The following is a 12,531-nucleotide window of genomic DNA, read 5'->3' on the forward strand; positions in this document are numbered from 1 at the left end:
ATCAGGATCACGTAATGGATATCAGTTCATAAATAGTTAAAAAAATTCTTCTATAGTATATTAACTATGCACAGCTTTTAATCGTCAAAATCATACATTTCAATACATATTGTATTTAATAGTATTGAATTAACACAAGGATATGACAGCTTGGTATATTCATTTAAGATAATCAAGAAATTGGATTATTTCTTGAATTATGTTCTCATTTAACATTCATTCAATTCAATCAATTATTTATGACTTTGAAGGTATTTGAGGTGATTATTATAGGAAATATTTATTAACATGTGTACAAAATTGGAATAATGTGTTTTAAGTACACAGTATTATTATTTATTATTAAAAGTTTCGAAGCGAAATCATCCAATAGCCGGTGCTACATTAAAAACGAATAACAAAATAAACATTTCGATAATGCTATACATATTCTACCTTATTTCGCGTAATATATTTACATATACACATAAATACATAAGGCAAAGAAATCATATCAGCTAAAATTTAGAGTGATAAAGTATATTTTTGTTTAAGTTAATAAATTTATTTTACATTAGATTAGTGACAAAATATATGTTTGTTTAAATTAATAAATTTATTTTACATTAAATTTTAAAATGTGATTTTTACATAATTTTCAATGAATTTTTGCACATTTCACTTTGCTGTTCTTTGCTGACAAATGACGTTACAAACGGACGAAAGTCCCACCGACCTGTGTGAAAAAACGGTCGTTGAAGACCATCATCCGGTCGCACCGAGCCATTAATATTTAAAATGCATTAAAAACTAAAAAGCTGAAAACGACGGAAAAGGAAACAAATGCAGTTACGTACATACAGAAACCCATCTGTCCTGTCCGTCTGTCCTTCGGATAGATATTGAACTCATGACGCTGGCCGCAGCAAATATTAATATATCAAAGACCACGTGTGTCAACATGAAGTATAGAGGACTTTAGTTCCTGTGTGTCGTTGTAGAGTGGTGACTTGATGGTAGCCTATTTTGCGTTGCAGCTCTCGAAGTATTTTTTTAAAATTTTCCGGTTTTTTTCATGCAATTTCTTATCAAATATCCATTAGTATAGTGCAAAAGTATAAGGTACAAAAATAGCGCTTTAATAAAGCACAAAAAAGTTACCGTTGAATGTAACATTTGCTGTGACAAGTAGCGTAGGCAACAGCGCAGGCCTCAGACAGACAGCAATTTAAGCAGTAGCGCTACTGCAGTTGATTCACACTTCATTTACGAGCTGAAATAAAAAATTAAAAATCTTTTAAAATGTGATTAGAGTGAAAATGAGATTGCGAAGAGTGATAATTTCTTGACTTTAAATATTAAGAATTAATTGGAAAGTAAATATTCTAAACGTCAATAATTGCTGCGAACCTTAGGGGCACAAACGTATGGTCAAACAATTACAAAATGGTTTACTGTTTTGGACTTAAAGCGAAGTTCAGGCGGAAATGCAACTGCAGTTGCAATATCTTGCGCTGCTTTCATATTTGCTTTGCTCGAATGCGATGCAGTGTTGTGTGTTTATGAACGCTCCATGCTTCCTTTAATGACACGGAAATGGCAAATAAATTTCATTTGTACTCATAGAATTCGACAAAGAAGAAATCACACAAAAAGACGTACAAAAATAAAAGAAATCAAATAATAATAAAATTGTTTTATTTGTACTGTGCTGAAGACCTCTGGTACTCAGTCTCCCTTGGCTTTATATCATCTCCTATTGTGTTAAAATTGCCCGTAAGGACTAAAGCGCCTCGAAATGAGGTCCTGTTTTGGGTTTTTACATTCACAATTAAATTTTTTTATATTTTATTTCATTTTATTTGTTATTTTCTGATTTGGTGTGGCATATAAAAATCTTAAATTTTTCTTATGGCTTGCATGGGTTATTTATTTTAAAGGGTTCTTAGTTAATTTCGACTTATTATAGTCAAATCGTATCATCGATGAGGATATGTTGTTGTTATAATGATTATTTTTATTTAAATCAATCAATTACTGAATATATTTATTATCTCAATATATTTAAAATTTTTAAGTAAAATAATAATATTAAATATTTGCATTCCTACTGTCAGTGCAAACATATTAGGTTGATACATGGCTGCAAAAATTGGCGTACTAAATTCAGTTACACAGTAAACATTTCTAACTCTTAAGGTAGCTCATCTATATATAAGTATAGATATATATAAGTATAAGTATCTTTAAGATGTTAAGAAAATAAATAAAAACGATGCTAACACCACCAATAACTGGCAAAGTAAGTAATAAATATAGACACAGGAACAATATTACAAAAACAGCACAAAAAAAAAGAATAAAAGTGCTAGAAAAGAGCATTAAATATTATCAAAAGCCTAGATAAAAACTAATTGTTGATAAGATAATTGCCACTAAACACAATGCCAATAATTACGAAAAAAAATGTGATCCATTGTAGAACTCACTTGTGCCTACAGCAACGAGAAGAGGAAGACGGCACTCATTGAACATCTGACCATAGTGATTAACTCATTTCGATTAATTTAATCGTGTTCTAAGTGTTATAGTAAATGTTTCTTACGTTGGCGGAAATGCCCAGATAATATGTTTGAATCGATCTCTCAAGAAACTTGCATATAAATAATATAAAAACATTGTTGCTGCCAGAAAAAATGTCCATGAGTATGTAGAAAAGAGCATTATGCTCGCATTCTACACACAGTTTATGGGTTTCATTGGCGCTGGTGTTTCCTTCTCTGTACAACTAGTGCATAAGTGGTTACTGGTTAGTTCGTAAACTTTCATAATGATATTATCTTTTCATAATACATAGCTTCTAGTTCCATTTTTCAATAGAAAATAATTAATAATTCATATTTTTATTGCGCTGTTAAAATTTGATTTGGCTTTGCTGTTATCAATTCAGAATCTCATCAATTTTTGCTTAAAAAGCAATTTACCAAGTCTTAATAAATAATAAGCACTCCACATAAGGCAAACCACACGCTTTGTCCATGTTTGCCCACTTTCGAGATAAAATCCGCATTAATACTGAATCTGTCATTGTGATCGTCTATTAAGATAGCGACTCGCATAAGGAAAATAGCATTTAAATTGTTGTAGCAGGATATCTTGATCGGTCGTTATGGCATTTTAAGTAAATGAAACGCATTCACACAACAGCCAAGTAACAGCGGCAGCACACGAATGAGAGAAAGACGACAGCATTGGCCTGGTCAAGGATCAAGTGCTTTTATGGCTGTCATAAAAACTGTTTTTCGTCGTTATTGGCAAATCATTCCCATCGCTTTGAAGTAGTTGAATAGCACGAAAAGAGCGGCGAATGCGGTGGAATAGTTTCACATGAAGTACTTTCAGTTGTTGCCATTCTGCTGTATTGATTATTTCGGGGGTCATTGATTTCAGTGGAGGATTGCAACAAATAACAAAAGGATAAAATCAAAATTTAATGCTAATAGCAGCAAAGCAAAAGATAAAGAAAAAATAAAATTCGGAATCAATTGCAATAACAATTTGTTTGGGCTAAAAATAGGTCTTAATGTATAAAGAAGGATACGACATGTGGTTATTGTATAGTTCATTACAAAGAAAGTGTAAGCTAGCCAGTTGAAATTATGTCATTCTGGATTTATTCTTGATATAAATTATAGAAAGTAATTAAAGAAATAAAAAACAACTACAGAATATAGGAGAATATGTGATTATGTCTATATTATGTCAGTGACGTATCAGAAGTGAAGAATTTTAATTAAAAAATTGAATTCATTGGCATCAATTACAAGCCTTTTAAATTCATTGCTTCTTTAGAGGATAAATACAGTTTTTTCAAAAAATATTAACTTTTAAGTTATGGACGTATCATTTTGAAGAGTCCTTAGAGCACTAAATAATAAATACAGAGTAAGTAGCAGTTACAATGCGTGAACTGATTTCCACTATCTTATTTAATTTTTATATATTTTTGTGCAAAAAAAAAAAAAAATAACCAACAAACCCCACATAATTATTACAACTATTGGGTTTATTATTACTGTCCTTTGTTTAAAAATTTATTTGTATTGTATTTGTATTATTTAGAATATGCCAACACTTACACCCAAGAGATGCAATCAAAAGAATCCATGTCTTCGTTTTACAAGATATAATAATGATTATTTTTTTAACTCGTTACTTTAGTGATATCAGAGAAGCTATTAATAATCAGTCGCTGGAGACAAGTAACCCGTAAAGGTGTTCATTCCGTCCGAGATGTTTATGCTTGAAAAAATGATTGACATGAAAAATATTTCGTTAAAAATGTTTAGTAATACTTGAATTCCTAACCTGCGTAGGCTTATTATTTTTTGTTTGGTACCACTAAGTTCATAGTACTAATCTCATAATGGTGTAGGGTGTTGTGGAGCATTAGAAACACTTAGAAAGACACGAAAAGGAATCATACATAAAAACTGAAAGACAATGAATGCTTCAACAACAAGAATTGCTTTTAAACGCCGACGAACGTGATTTTAGCATAAAAATTAAACAATTTCATTAGGGCAAGGAAAAAGTCAGTGAAGACAATATAAAAAAAAATATGAAAAAACAATACAAAGCAAGTATCCAAACAATACAAAAGAGAAGAATTAACAATTTTTGTGTTACGCCTACGTCAGGCAACTAAAAATACAGGCAACTAACAATTTGCAGCTCACAGCAAAGGAAGCAGTTCAGGGTGCATCGTTTCGCCCAAAAGTATAGAATGAAACGTGCATCAAGTGCTCTTCAAATGCACTTCAGCACTGCACGCTGCCTGCTTGACAGTCTGCTTTCATGCATACATCTTCGTTTGTCAGCATGTGCGATTGTGTAGGCGTGTTAGGTGGGGTGAGTTGGCTTAAGTATGCGTGTGTCTTTTGCATGTGTTCTACGCTTTCTTCTGCGATTTTAGGTTGCATGAGTAATACCAGCCTTTTTTCCTCCATTGAAGACGAACTACGGATTGCTTGTCCTTTCAATTTCTTTACTGTGATATCTTGTACTTTTTGTTCTTTTCATTTTATTTGCTTTTTCTGGTAATCAATTGGCTAAAGCAGTTGTAAAACGAGATAAAGCCATGTAAGCTTGGATTTTCTCAGGATTTGGTGTTTCTGTTGGCCTTAATGAAAGGCGTAGTCTTTACACATTATAAGATTAGCTTGCAATTTTCAATTTTTCTGTCAAACAGTTTTATGAGGATTTTCTGGCATATTATCCAGATAACATGTTTGTGTGTGTATCCCGATTATTTTTTTACTGTTTATTACTTAAGAGCTACTGCAGGAATTTGGGCACTTGGCAGTTTAATGACAGAGTTCTTATATGCAGAAGTTCTGAGTGTATGGGAATTATATACGAACTCCCATATATGGGATATTGTATACTTTTTGCCAGCAAGTTTTATATAATGAAAATTCAGCAAGATATTTTAAGGAATACATTATATATTAAAAATTATAAGTGAAACTTCAAAAGTAGTACCATAGAAAATACATTAAGTAATTAATTAAGCTAGTATATTTTAGATTTGATTTCATTGTTGCGATTCAAAATAAGCGAAGAAGTTTGAATGATAGATATCGGTTTTACATAATGTTTTCTGTCCAATAATAATATTTTTGATTAAATTAAATACCTGTAGTGGTAAAAAAAATTGCTTATTTAAAGTTATGTTTGCGGCATGTTTATCAAATTTCAAAAGTTTATATTTACCATTTTCAATATTAATTCATATATAAAAAATATATGTTCAGTTTCTAAATACTTTCACTTCATTATTAATAGTCCTCAGTTAAACATAATTGCACTAGTGTTTACATTATGGCAGCTAAATTAGTGAGCAGCTAAGGAAAACCACAAATCAAAATGATCACAAATTATACAATAAATTACGGTTTTAACATTTTGTAAAGATATATTAATAATAGTAACAGTATTATTATAGTTATATAATAATATGATATTTTAAAGGATATGCCATAGCGGAAGTATAGTATTTTTATTTTTGTCAAGCATTTTCAAAAATTTGTTATTTATTCTGTTTGAAAATGTCTTTTCCATGTGATTCCGTATCATGTTTTATTAATTTTCATACATTTCTTAATTCAAATTAGGATAAGATGAAAGAATAAACTAAATTGGTGATTGAGAGCAATCGACTCCAACATTTTCAAAATTTAGTTGCTTGATAAAATTTGTATGAAAAACCATTTTAATATCAAAAAAGAATGCATTTTTGATATGCATGACCTAACTCAGATACCTTGCTGTTTCAATTAATTTCTAGCCTAGAGCATGAAAGCACGGAATTAAGGCATATGTGAACTACCCAAACATACACAATACCCTAGAAATGGTCTCCACGTAAGACTGCGTTGGAAGAGTGCGGACGCATATCTGAATATTCTAAGGCTCACAAATTTTTACACTTGATATCTTCGAAATATGCTGGTGGGGATTAACATGTACGAAATATGATTAAAAGTTTTTCCTTTCCTTTCTCAAGACTTTTTTCTTTGCAGTCTTGTTTTTTTATTTGTATTTTCTCTGTTGCTTCGAAGTCTGCCACTTGACATAATATATCCTTATATGTAATTTGCAGAAAAGTGTTTGCAATTTCTTTATTAAGGATTTTTTTATTTTTTTTTTTTGGCACGAGATTTGCTAAATGGATTTAATTACTTTGGTATTCGTGGCGTATGAGTAATAAAAATTACATATGTTAAGAGCAGGCAGTAGCGAAAAATTGGGGTAAATATTTAACAAGAAACATGAAAAATCATTTTTCATTCTTCGGAACCTCGTTAAATTAAATGCTAAAGAAAATATTTTTAATTGAAATAACGCAAACTTTCCGAATAATTTGATGCAATTTTTGAAATTAATGCTTTAAGGCGATATATATAATATAACATATAACAAGGTAATATATTGCTTTAAGGCAATATATAACAAATTTTTCTATATAAGATCATTATTGTTTTATATTCCAAAATAATGAACTTCTTTTTGAAATGTGATCCTAAAAAGACATCGTAATATAATTATTTAAGGCTGTTTAAAAAACGATATATTTTAATCTCCTAGATTTAAAATACTAAAATTAAAAAAATTAAATACGCCAAAATGCCGCACTAAAATTCTTAATTGTTTTTATTGACGAAATTAGTAAGAAAAAGTTATGATGAATGCCTCCCGTAAGTCCTGCTGACAAGAACAGTAATTTTAATTGACAACTGTCACTTAACGTCACACGTTGCTAATAACTTTTACACTAAGGTTTAATAAAACAAAGAAAATGAATTGAAAAAGATCTCAACTCCTTCTCTACCTGATGCCAACATCTTTGAGTCAAAATTTACTCAAACTACTAAACTCATCCCCATGCAATAGAAACTAAGCCAAATGAAACGAAAGACCATAGACAAAGAGACTCAAAGAAGTGTGCTACCGGAAGCGGAAATAAACTGTGACATGACATTACAAATGATTAGTGGGACGTCAAAGTGAAAGCATCGACAATGCCATTGACAACGCGCATCAACTTTGCAGCGGGGGTAGTCGCAATCTTCATGGTTGTATTTGTGGATGGCTTCAGACAGTAGTGGGTGTGAGTAGGTAATGAATGCTTGGCGGGCGAACGTTGCGAAAGAGGTTGCTTTGACTTGTAGTTTATAATGTGGTATAAAAGCTTTTCATTATGTATTGTGCTTAACTTGACAGAAACTGTTAAAACAATTAGCATCATTTCCCTTTTAGTTGATTCTTATTCCTCTACAGCCTCCATAGCATTCACAGCCTTAACAGCTTTTAAAGCACCTACAACCCCTCTATATCTCTGCATCTCTAACCCCGTTGCCGTTATTTTCTTTTATTCCATTTAACTGCTGCGTTATGTGTTTTTCTACAACTTAAAGTGTTTCGAATGCGTGTTAAATGTCTTTTTAAGTAGTTTTGAAGTACGCAACAGTGAGAGATAAAATTATGAATGAAGATTAGCTGAGGCGGATACTCGTCGAAGAAGAAGCATAAGTGAGATATGCAGATAAATGAATTTATAGACGAAGTATGTCGGAGTGGCTGTTCGTTAAAGTAGCCTAAGAAGGTAAATAAGTTTTAATGAATATTTAAATACTCTGATTTGAGTGTTTGAAGTAATTAGTTCGGTATTTTAGTGAGGATTAAGGTGACGAGAGAAAGTAATGATATGAATTTGTTTAAGCTACTTAAGATGACATAAAGCTGTAAATGATACTTTGTTTTTGTTGTGGTTTTCAAGCAGATACTTAATGCATAGAATAAAAGTTAATATGAAAAATTCGAAAGTTAATCTTAATTAAGAGAAGAAATTTCGGTTGATAATGAAAGCGATGATAATGTGAATAATGTTTTTTTAGTTTACTAGAGAAGTTCCTTATACTACGTATATTAAGTAGTATTATGATAATGATAATAAATGATAATGAAGTCAGCATTTAAAATAAAGGGTTTGCAGTGTTACTCGAAAAGGTACTTTAAGCAAGCAGTTCACCATTCAGTAAATGATAAAATATTTCTGAATGAATGTTTTGCATAATCTAGGTATCAATCAATTTATCCCAATTGAACTTTTTCTTATCGATTAATTCATGAAAATAACATTTAATGGTTTATTTAACTAAAATGATGAATTTATTTATAATTATTTTATACTACAGTCGCTGTTGCTTGTGCATATAAAACCAAATTTATTAATATTACATAAATGCACTTTCTGTAGACCTAATTTTTATGACAACTGCAGTAACTAAATTCATGAAAGGCATTATTTCGAGTGTAATTGCATCACACTTCAACTGTGGCAGGTTAAAAAAATTTCAAAAAAGGATTTCTCTATTTCTATACGAAATTAATAACAGAACCTGTGTATTTAAAAGGCAAAATTTAAAAAAAACATGAAAAAATGGCTGCAAATACAAACTCGCAGTCATGCAATCAGTACATTAAGCCAAACAAATATTATTATGTGATTACGACTACTGTAAACTGCGAGCAGCGTGGGTCTGTATGAGGATGTGTGCAAGGATATGTGCACCTCTGCCACTATGTACCATAATAAATATAACTAGCAGTTGTAGCCGCAGCTGTGGCTGTGGTAGCTGCAGTGGCAAAACGGCACTAACTGGGCCAAGTGCCACGGCAAATGAGGCAACATTTATACTACAAAATGCGTTGGCAATGGCAACAATTTCGGTTTTAATAACTGCAACAACAATGACCGCGTAGAATAATAAATCAAATTTTATATGTTTTAAAATTATAGTTTACAGTATTTATTTATATTTTTTTATTCATGTGAAATACATGTACATGAAGTCCATATATACGAGGACGGGTATAAGAACAATGAAATTTATGCATTCATTTGGGTTTATTTGCATAAGGATAGGTAAATAAATGAGTAAAAAGACTTTCTCCTACTTCTCTAAATATTTCAGTTCATTTTACAGTAGTTCAGTGTTTAGAAAAATGATGTGAGCAAATTTATACTGCAAGATATTTTAAATTTACATTGAAAAAGTTTCGAATGATTAAATAAAGAAATAAAAATGTTGATTATAAGAACTGGAAATTACTTCCACCTTCTTACAATCAGTTTAACTATGTCTAAAGGACATTCTTCCTATTCCTTGTTTACCATTTGAACTACTTTTGCATTTTGATTTACTGCAAAGCTTCTCCTAGTACAGAGTAAGAGTCTTATATTGCCTTCCTGATGTTTTTACTATTTGGACTTTCCACCCATACAAATGCCATACAGAGCAAAATGATTTATATATTGCTACTAGACACATACATAATAAATCATCATCAATGTTAATTTCGCTAATTTGGTGTTTTATTATCCTTTTATGCTCCTAAACACAAATGAATGGATGGAAAAGAAAGAAAAGTAAAAACAGTTATAAATACAAATCAAAATATGAACAAAACACATTGAAAGGGAAGAGGCGTGCACATATATACTTAAGATGTAGATTTTTCAACCAAAGTTGCGAAAGGACGAAAATTTCAAGGGATATAATTGAAAGGATGCTTGCATGTGTTAGATGACCCATAGGTAAAAACTAATGAATGTGATAATAAGTAAACTCAAACTAAAAGACATCAATGTAATTGTTATGCAAATAGAATTCAGTCCTTATAAAGGAAAATTAACAAAAATCTTATTTGTCTATCGAATTGCTAAACAAAAAAATAAAATAAGATTCCAAACGAACAAACCAGGTACGAATTATAACTTCAATTACTTTAAAAGTACCGCAAACGCAAACTATGATTATTTTTTATTTCTTGAATATTAAAGCTATTTGATATGAAACTATCTATACGGTCGATTTCGATTTCGCTTTCTTTTTATTCGTCTTCGCTGAATAGTTTGAATATTAAAATACTTCAATGATATCAATAAATTTATTGACAATTATGAATTTTCCATATATGATGTTTTATCTTAAATTTCAATTTATATGCCAGAGCGGCCTATATTTTCACCGGTCAATCCAATTCTTATAAATCATATTCCTGTAACACAATTTGTATTACTCAAATCCAAATTTGGTGAAAATGTTTCAAAAATAATATTCGAGATTGTGATAAATGCATTGTATATGACATATTTTTATTCACAATGAGCTAATTTTCCAAAAATTCAAATTTCAAATAATAAAGGAAATTAACTTTTATTATTCAGTTTATATATAATGGTATATAAAGCTTCAATTAAGTTATCCGATGTTATTAGAGTTTACGATATATAATTTGATTTCTTTAAAAATTTAAAGATTAGTTTGCAAACACAAACAAGAAGAACGGGAGAGGTTGATATAGAGAAAGAAAGAGAGACACGAAGAGAGAGAGAGAGAGAGAGAGAGAGAAAGAGAGAGAGAGAGAGAGAGAGAGAGAGAGAGATGAAGAAAGAGAGAGACAGAAAGATTGAAAGAAATATAATTAAGTTGCTAAGAAAATGTTAATGTTTAATAAAAGTATACATGTTTTAACACTAAATATTAGAAGAATATAAAAATAAGCATTGCGAATATAATAACAATTTATATGTATTGAACTCAAATTTTATAGCTTTCCTTTTATATAAATACAAAAGTAATATTTTCATAAATAAATGAAGTTCTCTTACTTATACTGGGACAATTAAGCCGATTAAATTATGCGTTCTTGCATGCATATGAATATTCGTTTGTCTATAATTATTTTCCCAGAAACGATTACAAATGAATTTAATAATCCCTAATTTGTGAGATTTACTAATTTTTTGATCAAATGTGCGCCTGTGGTTGTATTTAAAACAGTTTCCTCTTTGATTCTATAAAATGCAGAGAATTTCAATATATGTCCATCTATTTATTGAAGCAAAACTTAACTGCCAAAGTTGAGTAGAATTTTTTGTGTCTGTTATTTATGAGTCTTGCCCATCCCTTGTTCTTGGTCTACCTGACATGGTATTTGTCTAAGAGATTAGTTTTATTTGCAAATAATTTATTAAATAAATAATTTTCTTATTTTACTAAGAAAAAATTATATAAGTTTTCGCATGAATGCAGTGTGTTTTGTATTTTCTGACGAATCCAATTTATTAATGAATACCTGAAGCAAGCACATACTTGTAAACAAATAAATATTTTAACTGTGAAAAGAAACAAAATTACATTTTTGTATATAATGGACAATTAAACTATGAAATAAAATTTTATGTTGGAAAATACAAGAAATTAACTTGTTCTACTAATACTACCAGTTTTATAATATTCGTTTGTGGATCAATTTAATTTATAAGTATGGAAGGACTTCAATTGGTTGGACATACACTGTGAAAGTCGAGCGCATACATAGCTAGACAGATCCTCAATTAGAACGTTTAGGGTATTTGTTCTCCAGTAGCACCATCAAAAATGTGAAAAATAATGAATTAAGGCAAAACGAGCCCTAGACACAATAGTCGTATGTAGAACGGCATCAATAAAAGATTCTCCAATAGAAGGGAGTGTTCGCAGAAGTAGTGGCGGCTTTATGCAAAAGAGAATACATAATGTACACATATTTTTTTTGTTAATAATCTGCGGATTATTTTAAGAAATTATTATGCTTGGGCAAACTTTAAACGTTACTTACTTAACTTGAATTTACGAAATATTTATGTAATCTTTTAAATTTAATTCTATTCAATTTGGTATGACTCTGAAATCCTTCGTCGTTTTGGCACCACTTCAATTCGCATTTCAACAGCAATTGCTGTTCCTACAGCGAAAGGACATATCTTTCCTTGCGCTCTGTTGCTGGCAAATTTTAGAGCAACTCTTCGATACAAGATTATATGTTGCTTACTTCTGATATGATTAAAATGCAGTAAAATTATACAAATATTGCACATTTGGTTGCATGACTGCATTTCCAACAAAAAAGTCACCGAGAAGAATGAGGAAATTTGGCTCT

At 30.4% G+C, this 12,531-nt stretch overlaps 1 long non-coding RNA gene across 2 annotated transcripts in view; it reads right to left on the reverse strand.

The window, feature by feature from the left end:
* Positions 1-667: 667 nt before the first annotated feature.
* LOC119685718 overlaps positions 668-12,531 on the reverse strand; it is a 106,209-nt gene continuing 94,345 nt past the window's right edge. For both annotated transcript variants that reach the window (XR_005252822.1, XR_005252821.1), the window contains exon 7: positions 668-1,252. This is a non-coding gene — a long non-coding RNA (uncharacterized LOC119685718). The remainder of the gene's footprint in view (positions 1,253-12,531) is intronic.

The sequence above is a fragment of the Teleopsis dalmanni genome, chromosome 2 (genome assembly GCF_002237135.1).
Source record: "Teleopsis dalmanni isolate 2A chromosome 2, ASM223713v2, whole genome shotgun sequence".
In the NCBI taxonomy this organism is placed as follows: domain Eukaryota; kingdom Metazoa; phylum Arthropoda; class Insecta; order Diptera; family Diopsidae; genus Teleopsis; species Teleopsis dalmanni.